Raw genomic sequence first — 13,414 nt, 5'->3', positions numbered from 1 at the left:
GTGAAAGGAGTACTTAGAAAATACTGCTGAAAATGTTTTATTTGAAAAAGTGCTGTTCTTAGGCACATACTCCATCTTGGAATTCATCAACTAATTCCTCACTTTTATCAACTGGTTGACTGATATTGGGTCATCAGTGACTGTATTGAAAACTAGCCCCAACCTCTCAGGGTGACTGCTGGAACCCTAAATGGAGAGGAAGTTCAGCTGCTCTGGGGGGCCACCTTCGGGAGGAAGGGTGGTTTACCCTTGCATCATCTAGAAAAATGAGGTGTTGCACTGGAGGTGTTAGCAGAGGAAGTTTGGAGATGGGGCTGCAACCTCTTCTTTTCTTCTGAAAATCCTTTCAGTGGTCTAGTTTTGAAAACTTTGTGTCCTTTTTATTTCTACACTCCCTCTCTCGACAGCCAATCCTTGACTAATTCCTTTTAATATCTGCATCTGAAATCTCTCAGCCACAGCTGCTACTATGTAGTGTAGGTCTTAATAATCTCTTCCCTAGGTTGCTGGGATAACTGGAGTTGGTGTTCCTGTCTCTAGGCTCTCTCTCTCTCTCTCCCTACTTCCTCTTCATACATATTCTACATTAATCTTTTAAAAATATTTTTTTACCCCCAAATACATGTAAAAACAATTTTTAACATTCTTTAAAAAAGTTTGAACTTCAAATTCTCTTCCTTCTTCCCCTCTCCCCTCACTGAGATGGCAAGCAATTTGATATAGGTTATACATGTACTGTTGTGAAAAACATATTTCTGTATTAGTCATGTTGTGAAAGAAAACAGGAACTAAAAAACCTGCACCCACAAACAAAAAACAAGAAAAATAAGGTAAGTTAGAAAAAGTATGGTTCAATGTGCATTGAGATTCCACCCATTCTTTACCTGGAGATGAACTGTCCTGGGTCACTGTGTTGCTGAGAATAGCTAAAGCTACTCATAGCTGGTCATTGTACAATATTAAAACTACTGTGTACAATGTTCTCCTGGTTCTGCTCATTTCACTTTGCATCAGTTAGCACAATAATATTCCTTCACAATCATAATACTACAATTTGTTCAGCTAGTCCTCAACTGATTCCCTCAATTTCCAATTCTTTGCACCACAAAAAGGGCTGCTATATGCACTGATGTTCCAGTTTTTTCAACATTCCCCCTAACATTTGCCATTTTCATATCAGCCAATCCAATAGGTATGAGGTCTTATCAATAGTGATTTGGAACACTATTTTCGTATGTCAATAGACCGCTTTGATTACTTTATTTGAAAATTGCCTGTTCATATCCTTTGCCCATTTATCCATTAGGGACTGGCTCTTATTTTTATAAATAAGTTCTCTATATATCTGAGAAATGAGGCTTTTTAAAAAGAGACTTGCTGTAAAAATTTTTTCACAGCTACGATTACAAATTGTGTAATTCCCTCCATCCCATTTCCTATCATATATACTACTCTCTCTCTTTTCATCCTGTCCATTCTCAAAAATGTTTTGCTTTTGATTACCTCCTCTTCTAATCCATCCTCTCTTCTATCACCACACAGCACCCCCTCTGCCTGCATATCCCCTTGAGTATGTATGATATTCCTTCTTTAAGTCAGTTCTGATGAGAGTAAAGTTCAATCACTCCCCTCCCCCTACCTCCCTCATTTGGCCCTCCACTGTAAAAGCTCTTTTTGCACCTCTTTAATGTGAGATAATTTACCCTGTTCTATCCCTCCCTTTCCCCTTTCTCCAGTGCATTCCTCTCTCTCCCCTCCCTATTTTATTTTTTAGATAACCATCCCATTTTCTTCAGCTCTCACCCATGTGCTTCCTTCTAACCACCCTAATGATGATAAAGTTCTTAGGAGTTAACAAGTATCATCTCCCCATGTAGTAATAGATAACAGCTTAACCACATTGAATCCCTTATGACTTCTCTTTCCAGTTTGCCTTTTTATCCTTCTCCTGAGTCCTGTATTTGAAAGTCAAGTTTTCTATTCAGCTCTGCTGGGTTATAGCACTAGCTCTTTTGCCTTCTGGAATTTCATATTCCAAGTCCTTTGATCCTTTAATGTACAAGCTGCTAAATCCTGTGTTATTTTGACTGTGGTGCCATAATATTTGAGTTTTCTGGGATATTTGGGATATTTTCTCCTTGGGATACTTTCTCCTTGCTCTGGAGGCAATGGAAATTGGTTATAATATTCCAGTGAGTTTTCATTTTCATTTCATGAGGTAATTGGTGAATTCTTTCGATTTCTATTTTACTTGCTGGTTCTAGGATACCAGGGCAGCTTTTCTTGATAATTTCTTGATATATAACGTCCAGGCTCTTTTTCTGAGCAGGGCTTTTCAGGTAGCCCAATAAATCTTAAATTATCTCTCTTGGATCTATTTTATAGGTCATTTGTTTCTCCCAAGAGATATATCACATTTTTTCCTATTTTTTTCATTCTTTTGATTTTGTTTGATTTTTCTCTTGAAGTGTGATGAAGTCTTCCATTTGACCAATTTTAATTTTTAAGGAATTATTTTCTTCAGTGATCTTTTCTACCTCCTTTTCCATTTGGAAAAGTCTACTTTTTAAGGTGTTCTTTTCTTACAAGAATTTTTGCATATCTTTTCCCATGTAGCCAATTCTGCTTTTTAAGGTGTTAATTTCTTCAGTTTTTTTTTTATGTGTGTGTGTGTCACCATAAACCAAGCTGTTGACTCTTTTTTTTCATGATTTCTTGCATCATTCTCATTTCTTTTCCCAATTTTCCCTCTTCCTCTCTTATTTAATTTCTAAATTCCTTCTCGAGCTTTTCCAGGAATCTTTTTGGGTCTGAGATCAATATACATTTTTCTCTGAGGCTCTGGATGTAACGGTTTTGACTCTGTGGTCTTCATATCTGAGTTTTTGATCTTTCCTGTCACCATAATAACTTTCTATGGTCAGGATCTTTTTTTTTTTTTTTATTGTTTCCCCATTCCTGACTTTTAACTTTACACTAAAGTTGGACTCTGCTCCCAGGGAAGAGGGAGCACTGTCTCAAGTTTTAGGTATTTTGCTCATCGGTTTTCAAAGATAGTTCTGTCTGTCTGTATGTTTTTAGTTCTTCCAAGGTGGGATGATGTATGGTATCTAAGGGATGTCGTGGATTATCTCTGGTCGATGAGTGACCACAAACACTCTTTTCCTTCCTGAAACTGTGACCAGGGTCTCTGTTCTATGATTATGACAAGTTTTGGTGTATTAGTGCCTCATCCTGGGACTATGACCTGGATCTCAGTGTGGGTGATGCAAAAGAGTCCTGCACCCAGCCCCAACAAAGGGACCCTTGTAATCTCCTTCTGACTAGCTTTCCAATCCCCTTACCATTCAAAGGCTGAGGGTTCTGGAAGCTGGTGTTGCTTCTGCTGATTTAGTCACTCTCAAGGCCTGCTGCTTATTTGCTGGGGTTTGAAGTGTGCTTTCACATACTGTGGTGAATTGTGTTACACTCTCACCCTGGTATACTCTGGAACCTTTCTTGTTAACTTTCTAACATTTCTTGGGATGGAAAATTTTTCACTCTATCTTTTTGTGGGTTCTGATACTCCAGAATTTGTTTTGAGGTATTATTTAAAGTTGTTTGAAAAGGAATTTGGGAGAGCTCAGGTGAGTCCCTGCCTTTTCTCCACCATCTTGGCTCTGCCCTACATTAATCTTTTTAAAGCCAATCTTGGATCCTAATTTCTCTGCTCAAAAATCTTCAAAGTCTGTCCATTTCCTGTGAAATAAAGCCCAAGTTCTTTTGGCATTCAAGGCCTGACATAATTTAGCCTCAATCTACCTTTATGGCATGTTATTCACCCATTTTTATCCTTTATGGATCACCTGCCATACTTTAACTATGATCTATAATTTCTTACCTCTATATGAGGGGGAAGAGGCATTAATCAATATAAAAGAAGGGACATGGGGTGCCACAAGTGATGGATATCAAGAAAGCCAGTCCGGCTGGAAAGAAGATTACTGGAAGGTGGGTAATGTCTAACATCATTGGGAAGGCAGTTTAGGGTTTGATTGACTTTAAAAAGTCAAGTCAAGGCATTTATATTTGATCCTAAAAATAATAGGGAGCCACTCAAGAGTGACACCTACAAAAAACTCCTTTCATAGCTGTGTTCAGGACGGCCAGTCAGGAGATTGCAAGAGTCCAGGTGAGAGACGAGGGTCTGAAAGGAAACCATATATGCACAGATACAGATTTCAGCTTGTTTGTGATGTCTTTGCTGGAAGTGATCTTTCTTCTGACACTGCAGAATACTCTACTTCCCCCTTTTATTCACTGTTAAAATTTTCTTCTGTACATGTGTTTTATCTCCCTATTAAAAATCTTAAACATATGGGCTGGTTCATGTATCCTATACACCAGTAGTGTCAAATTAAAATAAAACAGGGATTCTTACAGGCCACATATTGACTTGGGAAACCCACAAGCTAACATTATCTATGTAGTATTGTCATTTTATTTATTTGTTAAACGTCTTCCAATTACATTTTAATCTAGTTCAGCAGCACTAGAGAGTTTTACAGGGATTCCCAAAAGTTTGACAACTCTACACTAGACCCCTGGTGGTCCCCAAGACCTTCTATGAGGTCAAAACTATTTTCAAAATAATATTATGGCATTTAAATTTCTAATACAGTAAATATTGATAGATATAACCCACATAAACAAAAGCTCTTTGGGAAGGACTTCAACAATTTTTAAGAGTATAAAGGGGTCCTGAGACAAAGACTTTGAGAACCATACCCTTATTTGAGTTTGGGAACTATGACTTACATCTTGGGACTTGTAGGTCAGAGGGACAAATATAGGCCCTTCAAAACTGAGAGTGATTTGCAAGTGTCAAGATTTTCTAGCTGGTTCATGCCCTGGTATTCTTAAGGAGACACACAGAATTGTGAAAGAGAGACTTAGTGGGAGCAGCAGGGGCCTCAACAGCCAAGTAGAACAGCAGTGGCAGTACAGCAATGGAGCCAACTTTCCACCCTTATCTAGGTTTAATGAGCTAAATGGGGAAGAACAGAACAACAACCCAAATGAGGAGCAGCCATGGAAAAGGGGCAGCCTGAGGAAGGCCATCGTTGTCGCCATCTTGGAAGACAGATCTCAGCTTGTCCCCATCTCTTCAAGGGCTGAGGGAGTTCCCCTTAACTCTCTCAGTATTTCTACAGATGCCACAGCCTGATCTGCTTGTTTTTCTACTGAAACTTGATTTGTCTAGACCACGAAGAGGCCAAGAATTATTTCTAGATAAACATAAGCTCAAGTTGGAACAGAAAGCCAAACCTCTGCCTAAACTATCCAAACGTTAGGAGATTTTCTATGTGGTGGTGGGGGTGGGGGAGGTGTTCTACAATATTGTGATTTTACTTCTAACTTTTCATTTAATATAAATTTCATAAAGCAGTAGAGAAGGGGACCATGTGGACTTAATGGATCATTATACTGCCCCAGGCTACAAACCCAGAGCTAATGATTGAAGTAGACTGATTAAACTCTCCAGAGATAAAGAGGCTGGGAAGGAGAGGGTAGTGCAGGTCAGTTGTGCCCTCCAAAGCAATACTTACAACTACCAGGATTATCTATAGCAATGTCAATGTCTGTAGAGACACATGGACACATAGCAATAACAAAAAGCATGTCCAAAGGCAGATGTGTAAGTTGCTACATGTAGGCAGACTATGCTCCCTCCAGAGTTATCAAAGTTCATCCGTAATGGAGTGTTGGTATATTTAGATTTTAATGCTGCAGCTTTCTGTTTCTTCAAGGAAGCCATTCACTGGTGACCCAACTTGGCTACATTTGGAAGCTCACCACCACACCTGACCACAGAGCCATGCTATTTTTAATCACTCATGACAATCATTTAAGGTATAGAAGAACTGAGATCTGAGTTGGTGGAGAGTTCTCTCGACGAAATTATGGATCCTCAATATATGATATTAGATGATTCTATGATATTCATACTGAAATTGTAGGTGTGGCAAGGCACATGAAAGTACGATCAGACACTGCAGATTCAAAGACACAGATAAACATTTGTGCCTCAATCTCAGCAATTTCTCTAGGATAGTTAGTGGGGATTATAGTGGCTGCTCTCTGAAAAGTAGGCATTAGCCCTGAGTGGATGACAGAGCACTGAACATTGATGAGTGAATTAAAAAAGGATATTTCACAAAAAACATCTGGTACTATAGAGTCTGATCACGTAGGCTAACCTTCAGGCTTTGGTTTATTTTTTACAAGTAGCTGGATGCCAAGATCATCTTGAGCCCTAATTGGTCATTTGATCCTTTTCTCTTGAAGTTAATAAATGGGGAACATGCCTCAACATTGACTAAATGTTACCTCTCACAACAGCCTTACTCTAGGAACAATGTATTGAGGCCCCAGTGCACTTGTTGTATCATTATTGCTGTTGCTTCAATCAGCCCCCCATACAAAAATCCACAGTCACAATCATCTAGAGATTGGAATCAGGTAGGTGTGTCTCAGACTTCATCCAAAGGGCTTGAAAACTAAATAAATTATTGAGGGACTACAGCAGGGCTTCTTAAAACTTTTTCCACTTGTGACCCCTTATAGGAGCCTTGTCTACTGTAGAGCCAGAGCACCTTATAGCTGGAGGACTTTTTGGAGTTTATTTAATGCACTCTACCTCTTATATATGAAGGAACTGATGCCTGAAGAGGGAAAGTGATTTGCACTCGGGGTCAGGACCAGGACTAAACATGCTCCTGACTTTAGAGAGTCCTATGCTTGCTCCTTTACGTCAGAATGCAGTGACTAGTGTATAATGGCATGTATTCACATTATGAATAGGTTTTAATAGGGCTTAGATGTATCAAGGACACAGATGATATAAGTTCCTTATAGTGAATCCTTTCCCTTTATTATTTCTTTGAATATTCCTATTTAATTCAGGGGTCCATGGACTTAGTTTTTTGGTAGTTTGATAACTGTACTTCAATAGAATTGGTTTCTGTTGTAATCCTTAGTATTTTATTTCAAAGACATTTCTCTGAGAGCAACATGAGCAACGAGGATCGAGGCACCCCAGAGCAATGACAGTGTAATAACACAGCAGCTGGGGGCGTAGTAGAGAAGAGCAACACCCCACATTTAGTTTTATGGCTGCCCTGAACAAGATACTAAGTAGTTGTGTCATTAAGGTTTTATTATTTCTCAGGGGAACAAAAAGAGAAATGAGGTTAAGAAAAGGTCCTAACTTATCATCTCGTCTGGGAAAGGCCCAGTTCAGGATCACTGTCTCTCCGGCAATAAACTCGGTGGGCTCTGCCGCTTAGTCCTTGGCTCCACATGCAGCTTTGCATGATGGAGCAGCCACCTCCTGACTTTAGACATGCCCATAATTCATTTTTGGCTCACTGTCAGGGAGACTTCTTGCCATTGAGCCAAAATTTCCATTTTCTTAATTTTGTCCTATTAATTGTGTTTACACCCCCCTGTGCCAGACCAAATAATTCTTTTTTTTCCCTCAGCCATGAAAGCATTTGGAGACTTCTATCAAGCCTTTTGCTGAATGATAATCTAGCTATGTTGTCAAGAATATTCTCTCAACTTTTTTTTCTGAATTTTTTCCTTCTAGTAATTGTTTACAAAATAAAACAGGACGATAATAAATAATAAAAATGACAAGGCTGAGATTATCATTGAACATGCAAATCCTTATTCATATTTCAAACTGTCAAATTCAGACAGAATGGGGGGGGCAGTAATTCTTACAGAAGGATGCCTGTAGAAGGCATACAGACTCAGAAAACCCCATACTGACATTCTATTCTATTTTTTATTGATTTTGCTAAATATTTCCTAATTACATCTTATGGGTTGTGTGATTGACACTTCTGATTTAATATGCATCTTTATAACTAATACTTTGTATTACCAAAAACTTTATAAAGTTATAAAAGCTATGAAAATTTAAAACTAATATTTTGTATTAAAGGCAGGTAGGTGGCACAGTAGATAGACTGCTGGGTCTGGAGTCAGGAAAACTTATGTTCCTGGGTTCAAACCTGGCCTCACATACTTACTAGCTGTGTGGGCAAGTCACTTTACCCTGCCTCAGTTCCTCATCTGTAAAATGAGCTGGAAAAGGAAATGCCAAGAAAACCCCAAATAGGGTCACAAAGATTCAGACATGACTGAAAACGACTGAGCAACAAACTTTGCATTAAAATGGAATCAAAGAATTTCAGAGTTGGAAGAGACTTCAATGGTCTTCTCTTCTGAAACACACAAGTCAGCGTCTGGCCTTGTCAACACTTTTAAGTTAAATAATATAGCTTAGAAGGACATGGAAGAACTGAAATTTGGCCTAAAAGAGGTTTTTACTTTGTCTTAAACATCAATTTATATTAGGAAACTTACATCAGCAAACTGCCTCAGTTTCTTCAACTTTAAATGGAAATAATAAAAGCACTTACCTGCCAGAGCTGTGAAAATCAAATGAGATAATATTTATTAAGTGTTTAGAACAGTGCCTGGCACATAGTAGGTGCTTAATAAAGCTTTCCTTCCTTCCTTCCTACACACACACATACACACACACACACACACACACACGCACGCATGCACGTGCACACACACACATACATATATACAGACTGGTTAATTTCATGGGTGCTGGTTTCCTGCCTAATGAAAAGTCTCCCTAACCTTAATATCATAATCAAATTGATAATAGCAATAATTAAACCGATCCATAACAGCAATAGCCATATACTTTCTAAGAGGTAATTCTGAGAAACTTCAGTTGTAAGAATTTGGTTTTGACAGGCAAAGAGTATCCACTGAACCAATGTCTACGGAAGACAGAACATTATTTCTTGCAGCCTTAGTTAGGGTTAAAGGATCCTCATAGTTTTAAATGGTCTATTGAACCTGTTAGCCACGGGCCCATCTAATCGTCTGGGTGTAGCATTCTGATCTGTCAATGGGCAGTTTTCTGTGTCTGTGCTCTAGAGAACATGCAGAGACCAGTTAGATCTGTGAGTCGTTGGTGGGAGAGCTTCTTCCATCGATGCTGGTCATAATCAGTGGAGCCATTTTCCTAAATGCCGAAGGCCTCCCTCTTGGGTTTTTAGTATCTCGAGAACAACAATGGATTAAGCAATCAGTTCTGTCCCTCTCTCAACTCTTTTGTCAGGCTGTGTGAATTATTCACCTCCATTTTCTAGTCATTCATTTCCTTGATAATGTCTCATACGCCATTTCACATGTAACTGGTAACATACCGGCTTAAAATCACCATATGTCATCTTCTCATATCCCTTTAAGTTACTGTCATTTTAATTCTTCTGATGTTGTGATGTGCTATGATTTGTAACCTTAAAGCACTCTTGGGAAAGTATCTGATTCCTTCAGGCACTCTAGGATCTCTACTCCCCTCAATTCAATATATATATTTTTTGAAAAATTTCAGTTTCTCCAGTTCAATCTAGCCTGGATTTATTCTCCTATTGAGCTCTTGGCCTGGTTCATTATTCTTCTGAAAAGTTTGTCCAAGTCGTCACTATTCTGGTAGGCTTACACATCTGGTCATGTCATATTCATCCACTTTGTTTTTTCCAACGTTGATGGTCAGAACAATCTCTTCTCCATTAACGTATCTTTCACTAAGGATATAATAGTGTTCTGAGGGTTCAAGTACAAGGCTATTTCATCTATGAACTATTTTGATAACCTTGTCACTAAGTATACTTTGAAATATCTCTCTCCCTCTCCCCACTTTTTCCCTCCATACATATGTACACAGCCCCATGAAACAGGAATGTATGCATATACATATAGCGCAAAGACTTGCTTTCATTTGGTGCCAGGGCAAGAGCCATGATAAAGAGAAATGACCTTGATTTTTATAGTAATTTAGATAACAGAAACAAGGGGGTATGGCCTTAGAATTATTATATTAACAATGATAATAACAGCTGATGTTATTTATATAGTAGGGTGCTTTATAAAGCACTGTATAAAGATTTTTTTCATTTGAAACTCCAACAACTCTGTGAGAAAAGGCACTACAGTGATTATTTCTCATCCTCTCTTGCAGATGAAGAAACTGAGACACAAAGAGGTTAAATGGGTTGTCCAAGGTCACACAGCTAATAGGTGGGCAGGATTTGATCCTAGGTCCTCCTGGTTCCAAGTAGAGGATTTCATCCACTCCACTGCCCTACTGCTCATAATCACTGTAGCCCATCACCCTGGAGGGAATGTGCCACAGGAGTAACATGACCCTTGCTTCAGTTCTCAAAGAGCAACACCTTCCATCTCAGTCCAGGCACAAAAGTACAAAACATGAACGGCGGACACGCATTCGCGATGCTCACTGATTTACAACTTAAAGCTTCTCGTTGACATATCCAGATATTGATATTTAAGTTAATCAAGTTCTGCTGTTTAATCAGAGGTGACAGAAATAGAAATTAAGTAACAGGCTAAAAAAGAAACAGTTTTTTGTTTAAGGTGTTGACTGAATTTAAACCAACCGTTAAGAAACTTGCAGACTTCAACAGTTTCTCTGACAGCACAGATATTACACTAACCATAAAATACAGTTTTTAGTCTGTCATTTTTATAGTTGCATAAGAACATCTGCTCATCTGATTTATCTGCAGCTCAGCAAAATCAACTCTCTCTTCAGTTCTGGACAATTTTTTAAACCTCATTATAGCTCAAAAGTAGTGAGCAGTTAATGAACCTGAACATAAAGGAGGAAATGCAATTCTAAATCAGCCATAATGAGCCAGAGCCCAAGTGCTAGCATGTAACATACATGTAACCAGAAGGTTACCACAGAAAATGGCACTGCCCTATGCTAGGTAACAATCAGCAAATGGTACAGCAAAGACGAGAAGCTCAGCAAACCATCCTCTGGGTGGCGCTGTTGCTATGCACAAATCCCAAGGAAACAGTATTTGCACCAATGAATGGCCACTGAGATTAGAGAGCTTTGCTTTTGGAAAAGGGTGGGAAGGATGTTAAGAAAGGACTGCAAAGAACATTGTTAAAAATGCTATTGTGTTACAAGGCAAAGGAAATATTTTTTGTGTTACTAAGTAAAATTAAAAACGGCAAGAATGTTCCAAGGTTATTAGTTAGGATTGTTCAAATAATTTTTAAATACCTCCCCCATATGCCAGTCATCTGACTAAATTCAATTTGTGAAACTCATCTTTTTTTCTCCAACTTTCAATTCAAGGGAGTGATTCAATGTGATACGTAGATAAAGGTACCATGTCACTTCCCTGAATTGAAGGCACAAATGAATTAATTCTTTATTAGGCTGAGGAATTATTTAACTTGGATGAATGAAGGATGGCCATCTTTGCTTATGTTACATGTATGTCAAGCATTCTTTTCCAAAATTTGTCTTGAAGCAATGATTATCTTAGAGTAATGAGGTTTGGTCTTATGGTTTATTTACAATGGAATAATGTTTTAAATCTATGAATGAATGAATGAATGAATGAAAAAGAGCTGAGATTCAAACAGAAAAGCAATTTCCTGCTCTCACGGAGCTCATATTCTAGTAGGGAATGAAGACGTTAGGTCTGAGTTGCAAGTCAGATGGAAAGGCTTCACCGTCTCAAAGGTGCAGCAGCAAAGCAGAGAATGAATCTTCTTCAATGTTAAAATTAGGACAGATCTCAACACCTGTGATATTCCTACCAGCAGAGAAGAAACATTCCCTGATTATTTAAGGCAGACGTGTGGGATGAAGGTTTTCTCTATCTTTCTCTCTCTTTCCTTCCTAGTATGTTCCTCTTCCCCTCCCTTTCCGTTTTTCTTTTTAAAATCATCAAAATATGAGAGCCACTCCCAGTCCTCTAATTAGATATCCTTTATCACTACCTAATGATGATAAGGTTCTGAGGGAACAGAAGCATGGACACTTTTCCAAATTAGAATGTAAGCAGTTTAAGATTGTTAGTCTTCTGGACTATCACATTCTAAGCTTTCCACTTCTTTAGAACAGTGCCCATGTGTGATCATGTGTGATTTTGACTGTGACTCCTCAGGACTTGAATTTTTTTTCTTGGTTGCTTGTAGCATCTTTTTTTTTTTTTTTGACCTTTAATCTTTGGATTTTGAGTATCCTTTCCTAGGAGTTTCACTTGGAAGTTTCTTTCAGAAGATGAACAGTGGATTCTTTCTACTTACACACTGTCCCCTAGTTCTAAGAGATCTGGGCTGTTTCCTTTTATGATTTCATTCTTTTTGGTAATGGCTTTCAGGATATCCAGGTCTGGTCAGTTATTTTTGGTATTAGGTATTTTACATTTTTTCCTAGTTTTTCAGTCTTCAGATTTTGTTTTAATATTTCTTGCTGTGTCAAGGTGTCACTGCATCTATTTAGTTTACTCTAATTTCCAGGGAATTTTCTGGCTTTGGTAAGGTTTTGTACCTCTTGACCCAAGCTCTTAATTCCTTTCTTTCTTACATGTCTCATTTCTTTTCCATTTTTTTCCTGTGCCCTCATTCAATTTATATAAAACATTTTGTGCCCAAGCTGCATTTTATAATGAGTTTTATAACTCAGACCTCATGTGAGGCTCTGCTTATAGCTGTTTTGGAGTCACTCTTCTAGATTGGTGCCTTGAGGGTCCCTGTTGCCACAATAACATTTTATCATAAGATTCTCTCTCTTTTTTTTGTCTGCTCATTCTTCTAGTTTACTTTCTGGCTTCAGACTTTTATGTCAGGTCCAGGCTTTGTGCACTCAGAGGGAATTTTGGGGAGGGTCTCACTACTATTTTATTGGAGAATCATGTAAGTCTAGAATCTCAGGGACAGCTCAGTCTGGGGACCTGCAAATTTTCAGTGTTCTCAAAACGGTCTGATCTAGGGCCAAGTCTGATCATTGTACACCCTTCTCTTCTATCCTCTCCTCACTGCTCATACCTTCATCGCTATCTGAGCTCTGTAAGTTCCTGACCTTGGTTTGGGTCTGAGGAATATGCCTATGGGTTTCTTCTGTTCGGAGTTCTGGTGGACTGCTGCTGGACTCAGGTGACTATTATTCCTTGAGACCTGGATTCAAGTTCCATCTCCAAGGCATATTGTATGTGTGACCCTGGGCAAGTCACTGAGACTGTCAGTGGCATAGGCAACTCTGTAAGATTACAGTTGCAGAGGAGTTGCTGTAGTGCATCAGCAGGGGTTCAGAATGACACAATTACAGGGTCCCTGTGGTCTGGGATTCCTATCCTTGTTATTATATTGTAGGCTTCAGACTGAATTGGAGTCTGAATAGAAATCACACTCTGCTCCTGGGGTGAGAACCATAAAACTTCTGGCCTTGCTCCTTGCTTGGTATACAGCCTAGGGCTCATGATCACTGCTCAGCCTGGACTGCCACCCATAG

At 38.8% G+C, this 13,414-nt stretch overlaps 1 protein-coding gene across 10 annotated transcripts in view; it reads right to left on the bottom strand.

Moving 5' to 3' along the window:
• CFAP20DC (CFAP20 domain containing) overlaps nt 1-13,414 on the bottom strand; it is a 215,152-nt gene that overhangs the window by 45,593 nt on the left and 156,145 nt on the right. The window lies entirely within an intron of this gene.

The sequence above is a fragment of the Notamacropus eugenii genome, chromosome 3 (genome assembly GCF_028372415.1).
Source record: "Notamacropus eugenii isolate mMacEug1 chromosome 3, mMacEug1.pri_v2, whole genome shotgun sequence".
Lineage (NCBI taxonomy): Eukaryota > Metazoa > Chordata > Mammalia > Diprotodontia > Macropodidae > Notamacropus > Notamacropus eugenii.
Note: the sequence above shows the minus strand (reverse complement) of the source record. Positions and strands in the feature narration are given on the sequence as shown.